We start from the raw sequence: 9,894 nt of genomic DNA on the forward strand, positions 1-9,894 counted from the left end.
TGGTGAATTATGTACCTACCTATGTTCAGTTTCCCAAACCCATACACATAGTGTCCTATAACAGCTAGTTCGTTAGTTTGGGCGTTATAAAGCTCATTCCTACCTTGAAAACACAAACCCGCAAATCTTTGCTAGATTTTGGAATAGGGTGATGAATAGGTTTGGTACTAGCATGTTGGGGGTTGGGTGTAGGAAAACCAGTCAGAGCATAATAAATGTCACCCATTTTATATTAAGCATGCCATTGGTGTGGTAATTCAGAATTTAATTCAAACAATTTAAAAAATTCCACATAAGTTAAACTAATATTCCTATTGTTCAACCTAAAAACTAAATTCGGTCCATTTCTACTATTTACAACTTTCAAACAAGACAAGAATTCACAAGTTAATTCACGGTATGTAGGATAGTGCATATCGACGAATTTTGTCATGCCTATGTCATTTTAAAATCGTTTCCAAAATCATACAAACCATACGATTCTAAAGTAGGGCGGTGTAACCACCGTGAAGGAATTACCTCGCGCCCAGCTAGGTGTTCTAGCCGCTCCTTTTGCTCCTGGCTAGCAATATGGATCGTTGGCAAGTACGGGAGTTGTAAATCCGGGTCATACTCCTCCCACGAGCTAGAACTCCTACCGAAAATAGATCGAGCCCTCTTTGAAGCCATGGTAAAAATGGGTATGTAAATTAATTTGAATGGAATTCGAAAATTTTGATATAGAAATGTAGAGGATGAAGAGATGATTAATAATATGTACAAAGTTTTGGGATTTGGGTGAGAAATGAAGAGTGAATCTTGGAGAGAAGGTAGAGAAAATTTGAGTTTTAGAGAGAGAAAGTTATGGAGGAAAAGAAAAATGAAGGAAGAAGAAGAAAAAGAGCCGGATGGCTCGCGCCCGGTTGGGCAGACCTGTCGCCCGATCGGGCGATCTTGATTTTTTCAATTTACCGTTCTCACGCCCGGTCGGGCGGGCTTCGCCCGATTAGGCGATCTTATACCCGAATTTCTTCAACTCTCGTGCCCGGTCGGGCAGCCTTCGCCCGATCGGGCGATCTATCGCGTCCTATCGGGCGGCTTTCCCCCGATCGGGCGGTAAAGGATGTCTTTATACGTCAAATCTTGCGCCCGGTCGGGCGGCATTCGCCTGGTCGGGCAAAAATTGAACTTTTTCCACCCTTGCTCTCGCGCCCGGTCGGGCTGCACTCCCCCGATCGGGCCCGAGGCTAATTGGACGATTTTGTTGCTTTCTTCTTTTCTTCAATGTTTGACTAACTCTTTTCCTTCAAAACTGTACAAAAACTCATAAAGCTCATTAAATGCCCTCATCTATCCTCTCATAAGAAAAAGAAAGAAAAACTAGTCTAAAAAAGCATTAAAAATACGGGTTGCCTCCTGCAAAGCGCTGGTTTATCTAAGTCCCGCACGACCTTCTTACCAAGTACAAGAATTAGGACCCTTGGCCTAACGCTTGGTCGGGCGATTTCTCACCTGGTCGAGCGGTGTTTAGGCTACGACGCGACTTCCTGACATATCCTGTGGGACGCCAATTCACCTTATCTGGTGGATCCTCCTTGACTTAGATTGGGGGTTCATCAATGGTGCGCACTAAAGATCCCTCTTTGATCGAGGGTTGCTTCAAATTGTCATTGCATTTAACACTTGCAACTCGACCTGGCGGAACACTTACCGTAGGCTCAATTTGCACAACTTGCTTGATTGATTCCACCTTTTCGTCCTCAAAACCAAGACCGACAGTGTAGAGGGCTCTTTCTATCGCAGAAATTTCCTTCTGCCATTTGTTTATCTCATCTAAAAGGGATGCAACACAAGATACCGCCTCCAAGGGATCTTTTTCAAGAGCTTGGGGCTTGTTAGAATAATTCTGAACCACATTAACACTAAAGCATTTCTCCTCTTTCATGAGGCTTTTAGGGTATTATTAAGATTAAAAACAATTTTATCGTCCCCTACTGATAGTGTTAATTTACCACTTCTCACATTTATAATTGCTCCTGCAGTGTTAAGGAATGGTCTACCCAAAATAATGGGGGTTTGCATATCCTCATCCATATCAAGAACAACAAAATCAACATGTATATAAAATTTACCTACTCTAACGGGAACAACCTCTAGAACACCTAAGGGGTATTTGAAAGAACGGTCGGCCATTTGTAGAGTAATATTAGTAGCTTTTAATTTACCCATATTCAACTTGGAACACACAGATAATGGCATAACACTAACTCTAGCACCCAAATCACACAATGCATTATCAATCATTAGATTGCCAATATGACAAGGGATAAAAAAGCTACCTGGATCTTTTAATTTAGGTGGAGATTTATTTTGAAGTACGACACTACACTCTGCAGTGAAAGCTACAGTCTCTACCTCACTAATAACCCTTTTTCTTGTCAATATTTCTTTCATAAATTTTGCATATGAAGGAATTTGTGTGATTAATTCAGTGAAGGAAACTATTACCTTCAAATCTTTTACCATCTCCAAGAACTTACCAAACTGCTTAACCAAATTTGTTTTCAGTTGACGATTTGGGAATGGAAGTTTGATAATTGGCTTTGGAGCATTGTTGCTCTTATCTGGAGTGGCCACCTTCTCTGGAGTCGTACCCTGCAATGTAGAATTAGATATATTAGTAATATGCTTTAGCCCTCCAGGGCTATTAGCTACATTGTCAGGTTTAACGGAATCAAGATTAGCATTATTTAATAAAACAGGTTCATCAACTCTAAGCATAGGGGGCCCTTCATAGTTTGAACCACTTCTTAGAGTAATTGCATAGGCTTGATCCGTAGGCCTGGTCGACTGTGCTGGCAGAGCTCCCTTTTGCGGTCTTGTAGAGTAGCGGAAAGTTGCGCAATTTGATTATCTACAATTTTATTATGTGCTGGAATTGAATCAATTTGCGCATCTCTACTCTCCATGTGCTTCTGCATATTAACTAGCATCGCTCTAATTTCTACCAAAGCAGGGTCGGAAGATGAAGAGGGTTGTTGTGGTTGGTTCTTCTGGCCAGCATTGGGGTGGCAATATTTCTGTTGCTGTTGATGTGGCGCCTGTGGTTCTTGTGGTGGTGGATTTTGAACGTTAGTACTCCGGTAGAAAAGGTACGGATGATTCCGATACCAAGGATTGTAAGTGTTGGAGTATGGGTTATTCTGCCTATAAGCATGAAAGACATTAACTTGCTCCACGGAACTCCTGCAATCTTGTTCCCAATGACTTATAATTCCACAATTTTCACAGAAAGCCTCATTAGCATTATTATTAATTGCAGAAACATTAGCTATATTAGCACTGCTAAGATTATCTAATTTTTGGCAGATAAAGGTCAATTGAGCTTGCAAAAAGGATACAGAGTCAACACTATGCTTCCCCTTGTTAGCAAAGCCTCTAGGATTCCCATATTGGGAGTTATGTATCGCCATGTCTTCAATAACCTGACCTGCATCATCAACATTAAGATTCATAAACCTCCCACTAGTTGCAGAATCTAAAATTATTCTAGATGAATTTCCAATGTCATTGTAAAAGGCTTGGATTAACTGCCATTGTGCCAAATTATGGTGGGGGCATTCTCTTTGTAGGTCCTTGAACCTCTCCTAAGCCTCATATAAAGTTTAATCGACTTCTTGGGCAAAATTCTGAATTGCACTCCGTAGTATGGCTGTTCTCTCTGCAGGATAATACTTGTTATAAAAATTTAAAACAAGAGTTTCCCAGTCAATTATACCAAGTGCAGTTCTATTTAATCCATTAAACCATAATTTGGCTTTTCCAGTTAAAGAGAAAGCAAAGAGAATCTCCCTGATTTGGTCTTGTGTGACCCCGGCTTGCCTGATGGTATTACAATACTGACAATAGTCTGCAACGTGAAGATTTGGGTCTTCACCCTTGGCTCTACTAAATTGTTTCCTCTCTATCATCGTTATAAATTGGGGTTTAATCTCAAATTGTACCCCATCAAGAGCCGGAGTGGGAGTGAGATGTGGAAAATCTGTAAGCTTTGGTTGTGAGTAATCACTAAGCTTCTTTAGAGCCGTCATTTTTGATTTTGGATCTGATGATACCTCTGAATCGCTAGAACCAGTTGGAGGATCTCGGTGATTATTATTATCACCAAAATCCGCAAGAATTTGCTTGTAGAAATTCTTCTGTCTATGAAAGGATCGTTCGATCTCAGGATCGAATGGACCCTGATCTGGAACACCTGGGCATAAACAAAAAAAAAACTAAAACTAAATATGAGAATTGCCTCAAAGAACTAACGTTCTTTGAGACAAAAGGGGATAATCTAGACTACAAAAATAATCAGAAACAAAAATAAAACCGTTTCCTCGGCAACAACGCCAAATTTTGACAAGGTAAAGTCGTATCCCCTAATCAAAAGTAATTCCTAAATCCTCTAACTAATGTAGATAGGGAAGTACGGTCGAATCCACAGAGAAACGAGTCTTTCTATTCCTAATTAACTAATATAATCTAGATTATGAAGTAACCAATATGTAAATTTAAATATAAAACTAAACTACGGAGATTAAGAATAAGGAGAAGACAAAGAATAAAAGGATCTAAGGCATAGGTTCACCAATAAATAATATTCCAAGGTAGAACATAATAATCAATCATCAATGCATATATTAATCAGATCATAAAGCGCTTTCCCTACGTATTACAATCACACAATTAATTTACCGGTATTAAATCTAATCTTTCGAATCTCGACTTAACCATTTATAAATTAACCTGCCTATTGAAACTAGACCTAAACATTAATTCTCATCTGTCGAATCTTGAATCAATATTTTTAAACTCATGCATAAAAGATCTGCGCAAATCTAGTCACATAGCATTAAATCAATCAATAGGAAATTAATCTAGCATTGACAATTAACAACCATAAATTACCCCTTCATATTATTTATGGATCCCCACAAACCCTAGAAATAGAACTACTCACACATAATAGAAACTAAACTAATCAAAGCAATAAAACAAGACATGATCGAAAGAATAAAATAAAATAACTAAGATTAAGATAAGAGAAATCGTTACCAAATAAATCTGGAATTAAGAATCAAATTAAGAACAAAGTATAAGAGAGAGAAACTAATCTAAAAGCTAAGTAGAGAGAGAAAATCTAAGAAAATAATTAAGAGAGAAAAGAAGAGAGTCCTAAACTCGTTTTACGGAGAAGTATTTATACTCCGTAAGAATCCTAAACTAAAACAAACTTAAACGTCAAAATTAACTCCTAATAATAACACGCGCCCGATCGGGCGGGCGCGCCTTTTTGCTCATCAGGTACGTTTCTCGCGCCCGGCCGGGCGGGCGCCGACCTTTGCTTCCCCCACTCGGCCGGGCGCGCCTCCGGGCGCCAGCCTTTTTGGCCGGGCGGCTCTCTTGGGCCACTATTTGGACTACGATTGGTCTCCAATTCTTTGGGCCAACCTGGGTTTCCTCTTCGGGTCTTGAATACTCGGTCCAAATGCCCCGGTATCACATATACCGAGCCGTTAATCACCGGTTTGATGGCTCTAACCGGCCCTGGGCTATAAAAACTAGCCGTGTTTCTCCAATGCTCGTGATTGCTCCATAATATCTCGGGAAAATGATCCAAAAGTGCAAATCCCTGCAAAAGTCAACCAAATCTACGAAAACACTAGAAAACACTAATTAGTAATAAAAGTGGCTCTAAAGAGCCAAAAACACTACTAATTACGACCAAGGGACGGGGGTAAAACACTATATAAAATACACACATCAATCCTCCATTCCCAAAACATTGACTTGATCTCCTAACTGCAAACTTGACAAAAACAAGACTAATGCAAATTAATCAAGAAACACTAGAGTATTACATTGCTACAATACAGATGATAGTTGAAGACAAACATTCATAACAAGGTATTATTCTATAATATTCATAATAAGAACATTGCTACAATACAGATGATAGTTGAAGACAGACATTCATAACAAGGTATTATTCTACAAGATTCATAATAAGAGTATTATCTACAAAAAAACACATTATACATTGCTATTCATAACAAAAGTATTATCCTAACTCCAACCAGAAGTCACTCTTAAACTTGTTTCAAATTTACCAATTTAAGTGCTCATAACTCATAATAGTATAAATAACATCATTTGACATTTATTACCTCTATTAGGCATCAAGGCCAATCTTCTCCATGACTAACCGAAGCTTTTGTTCTAGGTCTTCTTGTTTCTTCTTAGATGCTTCCAATTCATCTCATCTCACATCATATTATTTTCATTTTGTAGTTTTTCAACATTTTGTTCCAGCTCAGCTCTTCCTATCTTTCCATCTTTAGACGACACCGGGTGCCCTTTGCCTAAACCTCGGGCATAACCTTAACGATGTCCAAGACCCTTCACATAAGCTTCTTCAAGAGTAAGATTATCAACCCCCTTTTCACCAATTTCTTTCTCATGCAACTCCCTTAATTCCTTGAACTTCTCCTCGGCCTCATTGTCAAATAGTAGATCATTCTATTACTAACATACTTCTAGCTTAATAAGTTTTTTTTTTGGCACAATCATTCTCTGATACTTCTAGCTTAATAAGTTTCCTAGTAGATCTCATATCACTTACATACTTCTAGTAATAAGTTTCCCAGTAGATCTCATATCACTTACATCATTGTCATAGGAAAGCATGATCATTATACTCTAAAGTCACAGCATGAACGGTAGCTACTAGCCATAGAAACTAGACGCAATTAAGCATAATAGTCATAAAGTACAAGTCTCCTTAAGTCACACCAAGAATCCATCTCTAACTTAATCATTTTATTTGTCCCATAACATAATCTGAACATAAATATCAAATGTCTGAGTAAACCAAATTTAACCAATTCAATCATCAATAGCATGACATAAACTGCATTTATTCTTAACTTGCTTCATAGTAATCATCAACAAGTTGGCAGAAGATTGCAGAAAATGACCTAATTAACTCGTACATTTTGCAAAAAAAAAAAAAAAATAAAAAAAAAAAAAATAAAAAAAAAAACAATGAATTCGAGCTAGTAATCTCTCCAGTTTCCTCCAGAACAATAACAAACCAGCAATCAAAGCATAAAACTAAAAATCAACAAATTTGCAGATATAGCAATCAATGCGATCCAACAAAAACTATTAAACAGAGAGTATAACAATACTCCCTAAAACTTGCAGATATAGCAATACTAACATGCAACAACACAATTTACAAAAAAATCAACAAATTTAGAGCAAAATCAATTCAAAAATCAAAAGCTTAATCAATTTGAGCAAATATCAATTCGAAAATTTACCAAAATAAATTCTTACAAATTCAAAAGCCAAAATTAGTAGAATTGCAAAAATTTACCAAAATAAATTCGAGCAGAGCAACAATATGCGATTGGACCGACTTCGAGCAACGATTTGGAGCAATTCGAGCGAAGAAATAGAGTAGCAATTCGAGCGAAAAAAGAAATAGAACCCTAAGAATTCTAACACAATTCGAGCAATTTGTGAGAATCTGAGCTAAAAAAAAACTTAGGGTTCTTACATTTTGTGAATAAGAAGAGAGAGAAAGCGTTGATTTCTTTTTTTGTTTTGTAAAATAGTAAAAACGTTTACTCTGTAATGTTTACCTTTGTTTTATTTTATTGAACAACGAGGGCAAAAATGGAATTCTCTCTCTTTGCTCTATTATAAAGGACAAAAAATAAATTCGCCCTGTTTGTTTTGAAATACAAAGAGGAAAGTAACATTTGTCCTCTTTACTCTGTAATGAAAGGGCAATTATAATTTCGCCCTCCTTGATAGAAACTAACAAGGCAAAATCAAACTCGCCCTGCTTGATCAATTCACATCGCCCTTTTTTTATCTTTTTTCTTGTAGTGTCAGCATCATATTTATGAATACCTATATATTTTATTTTATTTTACTTTTTTTCCATTTGGAACGGAGAATAAACAGAGGAGGTTGAAAATGAAGACTAAAGAGTAGGAGTTGAAAAGACACCGTATCTTTATGAAAACGCCTAACTTAATTTTTTTTTATTTTTTTTTTGGGTTTTGGAGAAAACCAATAAAAATCCTCTTTGGCAAATAAATTAGAGCCTAAAATAAATAGTGGGCCCACTACTTAACCATAGTTAATTTTTTCAACGGACATTCTTTCTTAAGTACCAAATGGTGAAAGAAAAAACTATGGATTTTTCCGAAATATTTTACTATTATAAAAAAATATTAATATAATTTTACGGAGATAATTTTATAAGTATGCTTTATAAAGGTTTTAATTATACGAGTCAAGTCAAAATTTGTCATATCCAAATCAAATTTTCAACCGTTAATACTTTGTACCCGATTCAGACGACAAAGTACCAATTTCCGTTTAATACGAGTACACAAGTTCAATTTATATGTATAGTACACTAGTACTACACAAAAATAGTACATCAACTTCAATATATATATATATATATGTATATATATGTATATATATATATATATATGTATATATATATTAAAAAAGGATAAATTGATGTCGACAAGGTCATCCACTTGCCTCCTTCATTTATGATGAAGGTTGAAACACCAACACCACCACTATAAATAGCCATGAACACATGACTACTTCATCTTCTTCCTCCAAACTATCTCCTCCTTCTTTCCTCTTCATCCCCTTCTCTCTTTTATTTTTTTTCTTGATCGTGAGTTGGCTGAAGCTTCTCCTTACCACTACCCAACCACCACAACACTACCACCATTGCCGCCGCCTACTGCCGTCGGCCACCGACCATCAAAAGCATCCCCCTCCTTCCTTGTGTTGCTAACCATAAGCCCCATACAAGTCATATATTTCTCATTCTTTTACCACTATGTCCTACGTACTACTACTACTACCTATTATTATTATTATTATTGTTGTTGTTGTTTTTGTTGTTGTTGCTGCTGATGCTGCTGTTGATGTTTGCTATTATTATTACTTACATACTACAATTACTTACATACTATCTACTACTATCATACATACTACTACTTACGTATCACTACTACTACTTTATTATTATTATTATTATTATTATTATTATTATTATTATTATTATTATTATTATTATTATTATTATTATTATTATTATTATTATTATTATTATTATATAACAAAAACCTACAAAGTCAAAAGATTTACAAGAAATTAGTGGGGAGCCGAGATACAATCTGGGCCCCCACCCCTCTAGCTATAGCGAACCCAATCCGGTTAAAGATGTGAGCAGCCGCACGAGCTCCAATATCTTGAGTCCTAGCGAACGCCTGAACCCGCTTCAGCAACGCAACGGCATCCTTCTCTAATTCCCCCAATGAAGAAAAGGAGAAAGGAAGAAAACCATAGCCAATAGCCCTGCAACGCGCCCCATACTTGTCTCGCTTCCGCTGAGCCGCAGCCGACATAACACGACCAGGAACGAAGTCAGACAACCCAGATTGAGTCAATGGAGAAGACCCCGTCAAGTCAACACATACATCTAGGCCTCTATCCCAGGAGTTAAGCAACACATCTGCTGGCCGAAGAGCCCCGTCGTTCCCTCCAGTTCACCCAACGTTGACCTCCTTCCTTGCAGAAATCCCAGAGCGGAAACAAATATCAACAAGGGTATCACGAACAACGTTATGCCGATGTTTAATACCCACCATCCCAGCACAAGACACTGCATGATCCCCATAAATATCCTCATCAAAAACTCTTGAGCAAGCAGAACAAGGTGCCGATACGGAGAACAAGGGAACACCCAACCGGTAGCAAAGAACACAACGGTAAGTCTTACCATTCATAGTCTGACCCAGACCTGATATCGGGATCGCTCGC

The sequence above is a fragment of the Chenopodium quinoa genome, unplaced genomic scaffold (assembly GCF_001683475.1).
Source record: "Chenopodium quinoa cultivar QQ74 unplaced genomic scaffold, ASM168347v1, whole genome shotgun sequence".
In the NCBI taxonomy this organism is placed as follows: Eukaryota; Viridiplantae; Streptophyta; class Magnoliopsida; order Caryophyllales; family Amaranthaceae; genus Chenopodium; species Chenopodium quinoa.